Source organism: Podarcis gaigeae (assembly GCF_964106915.1).
Source record: "Podarcis gaigeae genome assembly, chromosome: 9".
Taxonomy (NCBI): domain Eukaryota; kingdom Metazoa; phylum Chordata; class Lepidosauria; order Squamata; family Lacertidae; genus Podarcis; species Podarcis gaigeae.
Genome location: NC_139685.1, coordinates 54760834 through 54776786, shown reverse-complemented (window position 1 = coordinate 54776786; position 15953 = coordinate 54760834). Strand labels below are relative to the sequence as shown.

The 15953-nt window shown below is 42.9% G+C and overlaps 1 long non-coding RNA gene across 3 annotated transcripts in view; it reads left to right on the top strand.

Moving 5' to 3' along the window:
- Positions 1–15953, top strand: part of LOC310852924 — a 47483-nt gene that overhangs the window by 25534 nt on the left and 5996 nt on the right. For 2 of the 3 annotated variants that reach the window (XR_014568443.1, XR_014568444.1), the window contains exon 3: positions 15713–15813. This is a non-coding gene — a long non-coding RNA (uncharacterized lncRNA). Of the gene's footprint in view, positions 1–11603; positions 11814–15712; positions 15814–15953 lie in introns of all 3 variants that reach the window. The other variant, XR_014568442.1, reaches the window with a different exon arrangement.

The following is a 15953-nucleotide window of genomic DNA, read 5'->3' as shown; positions in this document are numbered from 1 at the left end:
TGAACTGAACCTTTCAAAACTGCACTGATTTCCCCCCACAATTCACAAGCAAATCTGCTATTAATGGAATGTTAAACAAACAACAAACATTTCGGCAAAACACTGAAAATCAGTACTCATTGGAAAAATAGCAGAAACTGGCAACAACCAAAAAATCAAGCAGCCAAGATTACTAAGATATAGTCAAGCCCAACAGGAGAAAACATACCCACCAATAAAGCCATTCTTCTGGAGGGGGGGGGGGAAAGGTCTTCAGATCTTTCCTGACAGCTTGATGAAGCCTGGCTGGCAATGAATTTCACAACTGTAGGGCTGCCACGATAAACCCCCTGTGCCTATTTCACTTCTCCTGGTGGTGGGAAAATAAGGAGGACCTCCCTTACTGATTTCAATGTGCAGGTAAATTGATACAGGTATAGACAGGCCTCTGAGAAACTGAATGTGTTTTTTAGGCTGAGGGTGGGGGAACAGAGTACACTACTGAAAGAGATGGGAAAGCTAGTTTCTCACACACGCAAAAAGAGTAATGGCTGTACTTTTTGCTTCATATTTCAGGTTATACAAATGTTATACAGTGAATCTCTTTTTAAAAAATGAAAGCTGGGAATCTGTTTTTGTTTTTTTGGTTTTTTTTTTGTTAATCTGTGGGGTGGGAGCTGCCTCTCCTGGGTGCCCATTTATGGTCCTTTAAATAATGTAGACTTAAAGCATTTAAAGCTTTAAAGGTTATAAACAGCACTTTAAATTGAGCTAAGAACTGCATTGGTTACCAGCACAGCTGGTACCATAATTGTGTCCAACATGATGACCATCCAGCTTTCAACAGGTCTCGCTCAGATGGCTGCATTCTGGATCAAAATATGTTTCTGAACGATCTGGAGTTTCTAAGTCATGATATTCTTCTCTGACTTTGGAAGTTCTTTGATATTCCCATTCTGAATGACTAGGGCTAAATCCAGACACATCAAAGAAGCATTTCCGTTAAATACGTCATAATTTAAACGGGGAAATCCAGTAGGAAGAAACAGGACTCCAACAGTGCCATCCGGCACTGTATATACTGCATATACAACACGTATAAATCACTTTTTCTTTACCAATCTAGCTGAGTCCTAGCAGTTCAGAGAAAGAGAAGGTTTATGAAGTTATGGAAGTTGGCCAATATCCCAATTTCTTATAGTATCCTGCTGTGTGCTCAGAGCAGGGTCCAAGTTTGATTGAGAACCCATGAAGATTGTTCCACTAGTTGGACACTCCACATGAGGATCACATTCTCTTAATGTATATATCTGTTTAGTATGTTGATGTATGGACTACAAGGGGAGCAGAGTTCATTCAGGAGAATGCATTGTAAGTGAAACTGTTGCCTTTTATTATCTTCCCCTTGTATTCGTCATCAAATTATTATAATACGAGTAGAATTCCAGTCAGTGCCACTGATATTCTGTTTCCACAGGGAAAATTCATATGGTGCAGCAGATGCACTACACCAGTGCAAGCATTTCTCAACAGCAATGGCTGAGCTAGTCAGTATTTAGGCTGGAAGGTGCTTCTCCCACTAGAAATTTGGACAGTGCTCTGCCTTTCTTTTTCCGGAGGAGTAAATGGCAACTATTTGCTTAATAGCGGATGCACCATTGCACTCAGTAACACCATTTGAATACCTGCTCCTTAATCTTGGCAAGCACAACCATAAAGATACCATGTCATTTGCATGGAAAAGAGATGGGGAGGGAAAGCTTGTGAAAAGTGCCCTCGACTAGACAAGAGACTGCCATCAACAAGAGGAATTGAGAAACGGAGAGAAGCTTTGCAAACTAAGGCTGCGCTCCCTTTGCTTCTCTGGGAGTAAGCAAACCCCGTTGAACTCAGGGGGACTTACTGCTGAGTAAGTAGCATTGCCATGCAAATACTCCAGCCATGGGGATCTACACATTCAGAACCAAACCAGAATGCTAAGCGTTTCATGTCTTGCATGTGAATTTTGTTTCACATTCAGAAGACAGACCATAAGGTAGATGCTGCCATCTAGAGAAAAAGAGCAAGAGCTTCCCATTTCACTTTGTGATAGCCTTTTCCTCTTGGGGAGAATCAGCAGGAACAGCTTGTGACTCTAGAGAGGATCTCTGGGGAGGGGCTGCAGCTCAGTGGTAGAACATCTGCTTTGCATGCAGAAAGTCCCACATTCAAGCCCCAGCTGCGAGTAACCCCTTATCTGAAACCCTGGGAAACTGCTGCCAGTCTGTGTTGACTGAGTCAGGTATAAGCCTATTATTCCAGCAATGGATTCAGTGATTAATGCATATATGGATGGAATACCTTCCTGCTCTTTACTCTGTGCAGTATAGCAATTAATGGTATCTCGGGTTACATACGCTTCAGGTTACAGACTCCACTAACCCAGAAATAGTACCTCGGGTTAAGAACTTTGCTTCAGGATGAGAACAGAAATTGTGCTCCGGCTAATGGGAGGCCCCATTAGCTAAAGTGGTGCTTCAGGTTAAGAACAGTTTCAGGTTAAGAATGGACCTCTGGAATGAATTAAGTACTTAACCCAAGGTACCACTGTACCACTTTCTTGCCCCTCAGTAGATCAGAAAGACTAGCACACAAAGACCAGATCAAATATTTCTGGTGTGTGTTTATGTCATTTTGGGGGGCTGGGGTTTACTGGGAGGGTGGGATAAAGGGTGGGGGTGCATAGGGGTTTTTAAAATTTTGTTTTTAAACACAAGCATTTACTCTTAATTCTCTAGGTTTGAAAGAAGAAGTGCCAAAAGGAGTTAGTGTTATTTGCTGGGTCGATTGTTCAGCTGCCTCTTCTCTCCCCCCCCCCCTCCTTTCTTCATAATGCAAAGGTGCTTTGTTTACTCCCCAGTTCTATTTGAAAGAAAAAAGGAGACTGCTCAAATCAAACAGTCACGCACAAAGGAACGATGGAAAAATACCTGAAAGACAAGAAAGAAAAGTGGGGGGGATTTACCTTGTCTCAGGCTATTATGCACACATACAGATAAATAAACAGCCCACTCTGTTCAAAGGATGAGCACACAGACTAAGCCTTAATGGTAAAAAGGAATCTTTTTTTAGATAGAGGCAGCCTCCCAAACTCTTATTACTGGCAACAATTCCTGGAACACAGCCAGGGTGACTTATTATGAACTACTGGATTCTGTGTGGTTTATCATTTACTTCCTGGGCCTGCAAATAGTTCTATATCCACAAATCTTTACAAACATTCAGGACATCGATTTCAGCAAAGCTACTCGCATCTTTAGAGATTAACATGTGTGTTTTCAGTGCATTTTAAGAGTTGCATCTACGCTGAATGAGCCCCGCCGGGGGAAAGTATAGATGAGATGGCAGCAATTTCATGTCTTATTAGGGGTTACTTCACTTCAGTTTTAGTTAGAAGGGGAGATTCCATAACATTTGAGAATGTTCTACAGCACATTGTTTAAAAAGAAAAGAATAATCAACAAGTGCTTCCAAACTGATCTGGGAAATGGATTGGCTTCCTATCATTTGTAAGGCACAACCCAAGAACATTCTTCCAGTACAAAGCATCACATGATACTCATTAGTAGGTCCTATGAAGTCTCCATGCACCTGTGTTACTGTGAATATTAATGGAAACAAGGTACAGTGGTACCTTGGGTTAAGTACTTAATTTGTTCCGGAGGTTCGTTCTTAACCTGAAACTTTTCTTAACCTGAAGCACTACTTTAGCTAATGGGGCCTCCTGCTGCCGCCGCGCCGCCGGAGCACGATTTCTGTTCTTATCCTGAAGCAAAGTTCTGAACCTGAAGCACTATTTCTGGGTTAGCGGAGTGTGTAACCTGAAGCGTATGTAACCTGAAGCGTATGTAACCCAAGGTACCACTGTAGATCTCATTGGTTTCTTTGAGACATATTTAACCTCCCATTGAAATCAATGAAACACAAAACAACAGCGTGTTGGGCTATTGTTGGGCTACCACCTGCATCAGCCCCAGCCAGCTCTGGCAGTGGGGAGAGATAATGGGAGCTGCAGTTCATCAACATCTGGAGAGCCACAGACTCCCCATCCTTGCTATACATAGAACTTGTGCTTGTATGGAACTTTTCCTAATTGCCCAAAGAACTTCATGCACATAATCTTAAGAACATTGGGAGAGCTCTGCTCCTGTCTCCCACAATGGCCAATACCCCTGGAAAGTCCATAACCAAGGCATGAGCACAATCTCCACCTCTTGCTTGTGTTCTCCAGTGACTAGTATTCAAAGCAAAACTTCATCTGATCTTGGAGGTATTATGACCAGAGGCCTGAATTTGTCTAATCCACTCTTCAAACCATCTACATTTGTGACCATCACCACAGCTACTTGTTAGGTAAGCCACTATTATCATCCTGATCTTACGTATGGTGGATTGAGGCTTTCCTAAGGCTATCTAATAAGCTTGCATCTGAGCTGAGATCTGAACGCAGAGCTTGGCAGCTGATATCCCACTCATATGCCTGCTGTTGTTGTTTAGTCGTTTAGTCATGTCCGATTTTTCGTGACCTCATGGACCGGAGCACGCCAGGCACTCCTGTTTTCCATTGCCATCAGTTTGGTCAAACATGTTGGTAGCTTCGAGAACACTGTCCAACCTGCTACGCTGTGCTAATAATGCAATGTGTCGTGTTCCATGTACGACACACTAACTTTTGCTCCTTTCCCAACATGAGATCACTGCATGGACATATCTGCTAGCACATTCTCATGCTTCCACATTCCCTGACACTTCTGGTATCATGAATGCATCTTCCTACTTTTCTACATCTCAAATGATTTAGGCCTCAAATTTGCAACTAGTGAATTTCAGAAGCCCCATCATATGACTAAACCCAAGACCTCTGACCTAGATTTTGCCTCAATTTTACAAGATTGTGCACAGATTGCCTTTTAATCCCTCATTGCCAACAAAGAAGAATTGCTGCTTATATCTTGTTGCTGCAAACTTATCTCTAAAGTCATGTCTGGAGATAATTCCTGGGGAGAACATCAGTCTAACCCTAGAGTATGGTTGGGTGAAATGAGAGTTGCAATGGTTGCCAGCCAGGTCGTCACCTGGTGATATTGCTTTTATCACTAAATACACCAGTATGGTTGGGCAGGGTGGCTGAAGCTACATTCTTCTCCCTCATCCCTCCCCAGCAGCTGTGTCCCTCAGGACTTGTAACTTGGATTCATGGCAGGTATGGGAGGAGAATGAAGAAATGGCATGGCATCTCTGTGTCCTTAGGATATCAATGCCAAAGGATGGGACTAGTTCTGAGCTGTCTTCAGCTTTTGCTGCTAATGAACAGAGCATGTGAAGAATAAAGGTCTTGTTTTTGAGGGAGGGAGTGCAGCTCAATAGGAAACATCTGCTTTTCATTGAGAAGGTCCTATGTCTAATGTCCAATATCATCAGGTAGTACTGAAAAAGACTCTGCCTGAAACCCTGGAGAGCAACTGCCAATCAGTGTAGACACTACTGAGATAGATGAATATTAGGCATCTGCCCATTTTTTCAGAGGCTTTTGTAGAGTGTCTTTGAGCTTCTCTTGGCTGTAACACTTTACTGCCACCATGCTTGATTAAGAATCCCAATATTGCATATAGATAGATACATAGCTTTATCCTGCTCTGGGTGTATAATATTATTTATCTTATTAACTATTACATTTATTGTTTGGAATCCATAGAATTCAAGCAAGATTTTTAAAAATGAGTTAAGAACCAGGTACAAGTGAAAACAAGATCTAATAAATGTAATTTCTACAGAACTCATCCAATGTAACTATAAAAAGGATAAATTCTCCCCACCCCACTAAAGTAAGGTTACCAGATGTCCACGCTTCCCGGAGACAGTCCCCGGGTTTACAGCTTTCTCAGCATTCACATGTACATAGCAAACAATAAGTGTCCCTGGATTCACTGAAAAAAATCTGGTAACCTTACACTAAAGAGCACCACAAACAAAGCTGCCATCAGATCCAATTTAAGAACCCTAAGCCTGGACGAACAGAAAGGTCTTAGCCTGGTGCTGGAAAGCTGACAGTGATGGTATCAGTCGCGTTTCCCTGGGAAAAGCATTCCACTACAGTGGTACTTTGGGTTATGAACTTAATTCGTTCCGGAGGTCCATTCTTAACCTGAAACTGTTCTTAACCTGAGACACCACTTTAGCTAATGGGGCTTCCCGCTGCCACCGTGCCACCGGAGCACGATTTCTGTTCTCATCCTGAAGCAAAGTTCTTAACCCAAGGTACTATTCCTGGGTTAGGGGAGTCTGTAACCTGAAGCGTATGTAATCCGAGGTACCACTGTACTGGGGAGCTACCACTAGAAAACCCTCCACACCTCCCTTAGAGGAGGCACATGGAGAAGGGCTCCTGCTGATGAGTGTCTAGTGTTGTGTGGGTTAGGCTACACATTTACACCAATTCTGTGATAATTTTCAAAATTCTAAATAGCAGCTGGGGGGAATCAAGACTGAGGGCAGGATTTAACCCTGTTACACACAAAAACACACACACCATGGTCCCAAAGAAAATCTCCACCTAGGAAATTGTTCTAGGAAGGGAAATCCTATGAGTGCCAATGGAAGTTCCCCACTCCCCCCCCCCGAGTGAATAGTAGCTTCAGAATAGTTGGTAACGCAGCCCATGCTCACTGCAATCATGCAATTAATGTCACATCTAGTTTAGCTCTTTCACCAAGGCTCCCAACTCAATTGATCTGAAGCATTTTGGACTTAAGCTGATTTACTTCTCTTGGTTTTCTTCCCATATCTTGAACTCTGCCCTTTGGTCACTCCCCAGCCCATTGTTGTCCCTGTCAGCTTTGATTAGCCACTGACCTACACTTTGCTGGTGTTTGTGCAGTCCGGAGCATGCTGTTTGTTTTTTAAAATCTATCATGATTTTGCCTTCCTCCACGATGATAAACTCTGCATTTCACTAATAGAGCTATAAAAATTAACCAACCTAACTTTTATTAGCTTGTTTGTTTCAACTACAAACGTGGTGGGACAAGGTGCACCCTTGACCTGACCCCTTTTTGTCGCTCCAATCATGTGATCATGTAAACAGATGTCAGTACCAATGTCTAAATACCATTTAGGAAAAGGTATGGGGCAATGTTTTCTCTTTGATGGGCCAATCTTTCTTAGGATTCATGGTCCTTCATGAAATGCCATTTGGCAAGATTTTATTTATGTATTAATCCACTGTAGGGAATAGGTCCATCCTTTTGGTAGACTTCATCACCACCTAGGATGAAGACTGACATAAACCAGGTTCAGAGTGAATATTTGACTCACAGTGCAAGTCTAGTTTTCTCCTGGGTTCTCACAGGAAAGGACAAGTGTGGATACCAGCACATGGGACATGGTTAAGCTTCAGGACTTCCCTGAGACATCATGCCACTTGAGGCAAGATTTTGCTGCCCATCCCATGCCCAGATGTCAAGTGTCATTTGAATCTTAATTCAATGGTGGCTAGGAGATAGTGTCCTCTATTATATCTGTGGGCACCAGGCTATTTTCAAGGGTGCAGGCAAACGCAGCTCAGAGTGAAGTGCCTGGGGAACTCATGAGAAACAGCCAGGGGGTTGGCACCACTGTCCTGCCACAATTCCCCAGAATGTCCTACCCAAGGCAGCTGCCTCACTTTGCCTAATAAGTGTGCAGAAGCTTTGGCCCTCCAGATGTTACTGGGCTCTATCTCCCATCATCTCTGGCTATTGGTCATGCTTACTGGGGCTGATGGTAGTTGTAGTTCCACAACATCTGGAGGACCAAAGGTGCTCTACACCTAGCCTTAATGGTAGAGCCATTCCTATTCAGTCTTGTTCGCCCTACCTCATACTTTGGGGAAGCTGTTGGCCTTTTAATTTTTCAAGGTGCCATATACACATGTGTGCATGTATCCATCCATTCATTTCCTTACTAAGTAAAAAAGGAAAAGAGAACTCTTCTTAAAGAGGGATAAAAATTCTAGGGCTAACCTGGAATGGCTCATCTCATACCTGTCAACTGCCCCAGGAAAAAAAAACTAGGACATCTTGGTTTTCCCCTCAAGAGCACAGCTGCCATTTTGGACATGTTGCTCTAGCACAGTGTTTCCCAACCTTGTGCCTCCAGATGTTTTTGGCCTACAACTCCCATCATCCCTGACCACTGGTCTTGCTAGCTAGGGATGATGGGAGTTGTAGGCCAAAAACATCTGGAGGCACAAGGTTGGGAAACACTGCTCTAGCACAATTTTCAGCCGAGATCTCACCCTGAAAAAAGCATGTTTTGTTCCATGCCCCCCAAAAGCACTTTTTCAGATCCACAATGTCACACATGTCGCATGACTCGTGCAGGATTTTGAATACCAGGAATATGGTGTCCCAGGTTTGGGCCATGTCAACTGCTTGGGTCAGAGCCACAGAAATAGCCACACTAGCAGCATGAGAAATTAGGGGAACTTGCTTTGGGGGGGGGGGAATCATATTAGGCAAAATTGCATACAAAATGGGTGCATTTGAAGAAATTCACACTGAAATGCTAATTAATTTTCATGACAATTATATATATGTGTGTATATATATATATATATATATGCTTTCGTAGATTTTCACGGGTACAGGAATGCAGGTTTTGGTGTCCTCGGGTGTCTTCCCGTGTAAAAGTTGGGGTGTCTAGGCGACGTTTCGACGAGGTCTCACTCGTCATCTTCAGGCTGGTGCTTTCGGCTTCTTGTTACTGGAACAGAGCGGGATCTCAATGTTTGAGTTCCTATAAATACTGTAGAGGGGGTGTGGTGTCTAGCCTCCAATGTTCTGGGCAGAGAGGAAGTTCCCAGGCTAGTGTGCCTTTTCTTCTTTTGTTCCTTAATTACTTGAGAGATACCTTGAGTGATTTCTTGAGTGATATCCTGAGTACCACTTAGGTGGGTCATTAGGTGTGGATTAGTTGCTAAAGTCTTTGTGTCTTGACCTCTTGAACTTTGTGAAGAGTTTTCCTGAGAAGATGGCTGTATTGCACTTAGTTGTGCTTTGGCTTGGCTTCGTGTATAGGGGCGAGCTGTGGTTTTGTGGCTTGTGTCAGCCAGATCTGTGTAGGGATTGCAGGGGGGTGCAGCATCCGGAGGTGCCACCATGGATTGGCTACTGGATGGTGTCAGTAATTCATCTGTGGAGAGGGTCTGGGTTTGGGTCTGGTGTGGTTGATTGGTGTTGGCGTTCTGTGTGCCTCTGGATCTGGTGTCAGTTTTTGTGGGGAGGGCTAATTTCCAGATGTCTGGCAAGCGGGATGTGTCGTCACGCTTGTTCATGTTGTGAGGGTGTTTCTCTATCTCGATGGCTTCCATGATTATTCTCTTGTGGTGATGTTCCGTGTTAAAGAGCAATTTGGAATCTGCAAAATTAATTTCGTGTCCTGTTTCTTTCATGTGTTGGACCCTCTCCACAGATGAATTACTGACACCATCCAGTAGCCAATCCATGGTGGCACCTCCGGATGCTGCACCCCCCTGCAATCCCTACACAGATCTGGCTGACACAAGCCACAAAACCACAGCTCGCCCCTATACACGAAGCCAAGCCAAAGCACAACTAAGTGCAATACAGCCATCTTCTCAGGAAAACTCTTCACAAAGTTCAAGAGGTCAAGACACAAAGACTTTAGCAACTAATCCACACCTAATGACCCACCTAAGTGGTACTCAGGATATCACTCAAGAAATCACTCAAGGTATCTCTCAAGTAATTAAGGAACAAAAGAAGAAAAGGCACACTAGCCTGGGAACTTCCTCTCTGCCCAGAACATTGGAGGCTAGACACCACACCCCCTCTACAGTATTTATAGGAACTCAAACATTGAGATCCCGCTCTGTTCCAGTAACAAGAAGCCAAAAGCACCAGCCTGAAGATGACGAGTGAGACCTCGTCGAAACGTCGCCTAGACACCCCAACTTTTACACGGGAAGACACCCGAGGACACCAAAACCTGCATATATATATATATATATATATATATATATATATATATATACACATATATATATATATATCACAAACTGGCCTGGGAATGTGCAGAACTGATGCCTGGAAATGTGAGAAACAGAAACAAAGCAAATTTGACAGATTTGTCCCTCCCTACTCAGGACACTGCCTTGTCATGAGATAGATGGAGCATGGTTGTATTAGGATGGTTGAGGAGACACCCACTCACCTAGGTTGAAAGAACACCACCTGAACATTCAGACAGCATGTGAAGGGCACTCTACACATATGAGGAACTGTTCCACTTGGGGGAGGGACCCTGCAAAGGGCTAGTGTTTCGGATGAGTAGGATCATTGTTTGAGATGCACACAGTTTTAACAGCCTGGAATTTTCTATATACAATACAATTCTACAGTTCACACTGTGCTCAGCATAGATTTACAAAATAATTTTGTAAAAATAATTTTTATTCATGATGTTCTTGAATTACTAAAGAGGGTGCAATGTCTCTTTCCTCTTCTCTCCCCTCCCCCCCCCCAATCATAGGGGTCTTAATTTGAAGTTGCAAATCCAGATTCTGATGTTCAAACAAATTGATCTATAGGTATGGGTGGTTTTGCATCCTAGGTATATATGTGACTTCAAATGCCAATGCAAATGGCCCCATTACTTTTGTATTGATAACTGCCCCCCCCTTCTCCCTCACTTGGCGCAGCTGAATGTCTGTAGTTAGATGGCTTCTTTCCAAAGAGCAATGAGTGGGGTCAGATCAGCAACTAACTTTTTATTCACGAACATACCGGCTGACTGATGGAAATTTCTAACAGTCTTAAGACTTTAAGCTCTTGGTACAAGGGTTTACATCAGACCCTTCATGGAAGGGGAAAGCTAGCTAATCCTTGAACTGCTAAAACTTCCCACAAGAAAAGACAAACCACCACAGGATGAGGTTTGTGTATTGGATTTATTATACTCAATTTATTTATGAAGGATAATAGACCTTGATATCTTACATCTCAAGGACCATCGTCGGGGGTGGGAACTCCAGAATCAGTGATCTTTGGTTGGTACTCAGTGGATTGCCTCCAACTAAGTCTTACTCAGAGTAGACCCACTGACATTAACAGGCCTAAGTTAGTTGTCTATTGATTTCAATAGGTCTACTCTAAGTAGGAGGACCATTGGCTACAGCTCATTGTATCTACTGTAAGTGCGAGTTGCTGGCTGGTGTCGTTGCCCCTTATGCAGTTGGCATTTTTGTTTTCTTACCCCCTTTTCCAAAACAGTGTATATATTTAAAAAGAAGAAAAGAAAAAGAGCAAGAAAAGAATGCTGAATTCTTTGATGTTTTCTTTGAGCAAAACAGACTTCCTCTTTAGAGCAAAGAGGCTTCAGTTCAAGGTATTCAGTCGTTACTGTCAACTTCACCATTTTAATTTTTTTTGTTTCTTAGAGCAATTCTAACTCTAGCCTGGGGTAGAGCTGAGCTCTGGAGCCACTGGCTCATCCAAAGCCCAGCTGGCTCCTAAGGAGAACAGAAGCAAGGGTGGCACTGACACCTCTCTCTCTCTCTCTCTCTCTCTCTCTCTCTCTCTCTGCAGCACCAGCAAATCAGGCACTCCTTTTGCAACCAGATTCAGTCAGCGGGCTCCAAAGCATGCCATTCCTTTGGAACAGAAGCTTTCAAGCTACTGAACAGGATATATTGATTTTATCCAATAATGCATGAGATTTGAAAGCTTGCTGTGGGCAGGGAAGTTGCGGCTGCTTCTTTCAAGCATTGCTCTTTAAATGGAGAAGTCAAACGAGCAGTAAGCCCAACTCAGAGCACTTGAAATGACTCCCAGCATTTCTATTCATCCATACAATAATCTCTTGAAGTCTAGGGGTTTCCAAGCAACCTTGACAACGCCAGTGCATGTCTGCATGAAGCCTCTCTGCCATTGTGCTTAACTTGGCTTTCTTTCCCCCTCTTTAATTACGAATGGGAGAAGCGTCCGGCAGGAGTGTTCAAACATGTCCTTGTTAAAATAGTCAATAAAGAGCGCTGAGATTTGCAGCGCACCATATATACCATTACTCAAGAATATACATTATAGGGTACAATTTTTCGCTACAAGGCACAGCCTTCTCTTTACCACAAAATGATACCTTAACGTAAAGGTTAATTGAAAGGTCTGAAAATACAGATCTAATCGATAATTGGACAGGCTGCCCAGACATTTGTCATTGTTAACAAATACACACAGAATAATTACACTTTAAAATTCTGTGGTGCTCTATTCTTTGTCATTTCCCTGTGCAAAAATAACCTCCCAAGTGTAAAAAACAAAAAACACAACACCACTTGGAAAATCCCCTATTTGTCATCATATGGGGTTTAAGATACAATTGTATATAATCTTTCGTAGGCTGGAAAATTCAAAGTCTTCACAGGAAGGTTGACTTCATAGAACCATCTAATTTGTGACACCTTAATTCTTATTGAATAGATTCCCCCCCTGTAAGTCTTAGGGGGTGAAAAATATTGCCCCCCCCCTTCCTCAAAGCTTTTTGTTTGTTCGTTTTCACTCAGACTAGGCCTCATTTACTGCCGGATTTGCGCTGGATCCTTCTGGAGTACCTCAGAGTTGTTAAGCGACAATCTAAAAGCCGATTTAGGATTAGGATAGCTTAACCAGGTGAACTGGGGGCTTCGCTTTGATTGGGTAGGAAAGCTAGCGCTGTGCTTGGTAGTCCATCTTGTGATACCGAAAGGCTTTATCAACATCCTGAGAGGAGTGCATTCAGAATAGGTGGCAATGAGAATCTCACTAATCAGCGAAGGATTATCTGGGGCTCAGAGCTATACTGCTTCTAATTCCTTCTTCATGACGCTGTTCATGCACTGCAAAATGATCTAGTGCAACACCACCAGTATAAATATTAGATGAGCCTCTTCAGTCTCTTAATTAGCACTTTCCGAGGGAACTGGGTGTTGAGCAGTCAGAAGTAATCAGTTGTGAAATAATACAGGTTGGGGGGGGGGAGAGGACGGAAAGCCAAAATTACAGCAGGATTTAAAACAGGATTTACGGTCCTCAACACAGGGTTGCGCACTGTACTTTTCTCATCTGCTCTTTCCTATTTCTGAAGTTAAGTTCGCTCTAGGCTTGGTCTCATAACCTCACGTTAAACCACACCGGTTTGTCAAAGGCGCTGCGATCAAATCGACATGTTAGTTTTGGGGCTTCTGTAAATGTTTCCTGCTCATCCTGGAGTGAATGCTCCTGTGGGAAACAGGGAAACATTAGACGAGTAAAATGTCAGATTCTGGCTGCATAACCTTCCAGGATTTTTAGCATACATTTTGTTAAGTTGTGGGTGAACATATCAGACGACACAGCGATTCTTCAACAGCTCTTGTTTATTCACAGGCCAGGACAGAACTGAACTGAAGGGTTCAGTCATCCTGCTTATATAGAGCTCCAGTACAACGTAACTGTAACAATTTTCTAAAACTATCCAATAACTTGACGTCACTTTCGATCCCTTATTTGCATAACTATCTACAGTATCCCCCTGCTGGCCCAGGGTGAGAACTTCAGTACATAACACATTTCCTAACAGGAGGAACTTAAGCACCAGGAAGAACTTTCTGACTGTAAGAGCCATTTGACAGTGGAATGGATTCCCTCAGGAGGTGGTGGACTCTCCTTCCTTGGAGGTTTTTAAGCAGAGGATGGGTAGCCATCTGTTACGGATGCTTTGGTTGAGAATGCTGCATTGCAGGGGGTGGGACTAAATGACCCTCGTGGTCCCTTCCAGCTCTACAGTTCCATGATTCTGTTGTGCAAGACTGTGGAATAATGTAAAACATTCTCCATAGTGTTTTAACATTCAATCCCTTTTCACAGGGAACTCTAGGAATTCATAGAATTATAGAATCTTGAGTTGGAAGGGACCAAAGGGTCATCTAGTCCAACCCCCTGCAATGCTGAATTGTAGCTCATGGAGGGGCCCTCAGCACCGTGAACAAACTACAGCTCCCAGAATTCTTGGTGAGAAGCCATGACCGTTTAAAGTGACATCATAGTGTTTTCAATGAATGGTGTCAATGTGGCCCCAGTGAAAAACCACCTGCTGTGTTTAGGATCAGAGTCCAAACATCAAATTAAATGTCCTTAGAATCTTATCATTTTCAATCCCATTTTGCCCTTCACGTATTTAAATACAATGTAAAACCACTCTTCTATAGAGCTCCAAGATAAGTGTATACAAAATTAACATTGTGGCTTTTCTCCCACACAGAGTTGTATTTGAATTTTCAGCACTGTTGTTTCTATTGCTCAGGAAAACAAGTATCTTCTTCACCAACGTGTTTCACTTCATTGTTAAAATGACAGAACAAGATAGCTTTAATTAGTTAACATCCAATTAGGTCCAGTATCTGGAAGACCACCAACAGGGTGGAACCACTCTTGCTTTCTCTGTTGTTTTAGATCTTACAGCCCCTCCTGCTCTCACCTTTCATGCCTCTTTGAACATGATGCTGACATACAATCATGCCTACAAACAACTGAATGCTGAAACTACTTCTCCCATCAAATTAGAGCATGTCTGCATTTGACCTTCCTCTTCTCATTTTGCCATTCTAGAATAAAACGATCCAGACTGTAAAAGCTGGTTTCAGAATAGATCTCCACACATTTTATTTCCTGAAGCACATGCTAGTAAGGTGCTGCATTTTTCGCTCTATAAGATGCACCAGACCATAAGTATAATTCCGCATCTAGTTTTTGGAGGAGGAAAACAATAAAAAAAAAATTCTGAATCTCAGGAGCCAGAACAACAAGAGGGATCGCTGTGCAGCGAAAGCAGCAATCCCTCTTGCTGTTCTGGCTTCTGGGATAGCTGCGCAGCCTGCATTCGCTCCATAAGACGCACACACATTTCCCCTTTCTTTTTAGGAGGAAAAAAGTGAGTCTTATAGAGCAAAAAATACGGTCATTTAGGGACTAGAGTACAAGTGATTCTGACTTAGGGTATGTCCACATTTTCAACTCAGAGTGACTTGAAGTCTGTTTTTCCAGCTGTTCTTCAAAATGCCAGTGGTGGACCTTGGGCTTTCAAATTTCAGTGGCACCCTGCTCAATGCCAAAATTCCTTCCTTCCCCACCTCTCACCTTCTGTTCTCCATCACTGTTGTGGTGCCCCCTGTAGTGCCCTCCCAGCTTAGCTCCCAGTGCAGGTAAACCAGTCACGCTCCCCTAAATCTGTGCCTGAAAACGCTTTCTACCTGAGATGTTAACATCACCAAAGGTCCCATATTGCTGATCAGGATATGATTTGTTTCAATATGTGCTCACACCGAGGAATGTTTAGGGGAGGTACTGTTTTTACCCCATCCGTAGTTGACACGCGTTTGTACCATCAGTCTCATCTGCACACACTCAAAGTTTTGACAGTAAGAGCGGATGTGGCATTGCTGAGAAATACTAGTGGGTGTCAAGTGCATATCTGAGCATGCGCATTCTGACCACTCTGCACTCTGAAGATGCTATTTTGAATTGGGTCCTGTTCATGATATCACTACTGCAAGACCACCCACAGCAGCAGAGGTGGCTTTGGCAAAGGTGTTCAGACTTGTATTGGCTTGTGGATTCCAATTGCTGTGAAGCCGCTTTGAGAAGAAGAAGAAAATCCTTCAAATGTTTTTGTTTTTCTTCAGAAAGAAACAGGATGACCATGCAGAACATCATATGATGTGAACATCATGGGATCACGGATTTGAAATACAGCACTGGAAAATGTGATAAGTGTACATTAAATGTAAATGTAAGCATACTATTATATTCCAGTTCCCAAATTTACTTAGTAAACAGAAGTTTCCATTTCTTTCAATGGTATTTACTTCTAAATAGTTTCCACAATGCATAGGTCTACATTCCCATGAAGTCCCCAGCACACAG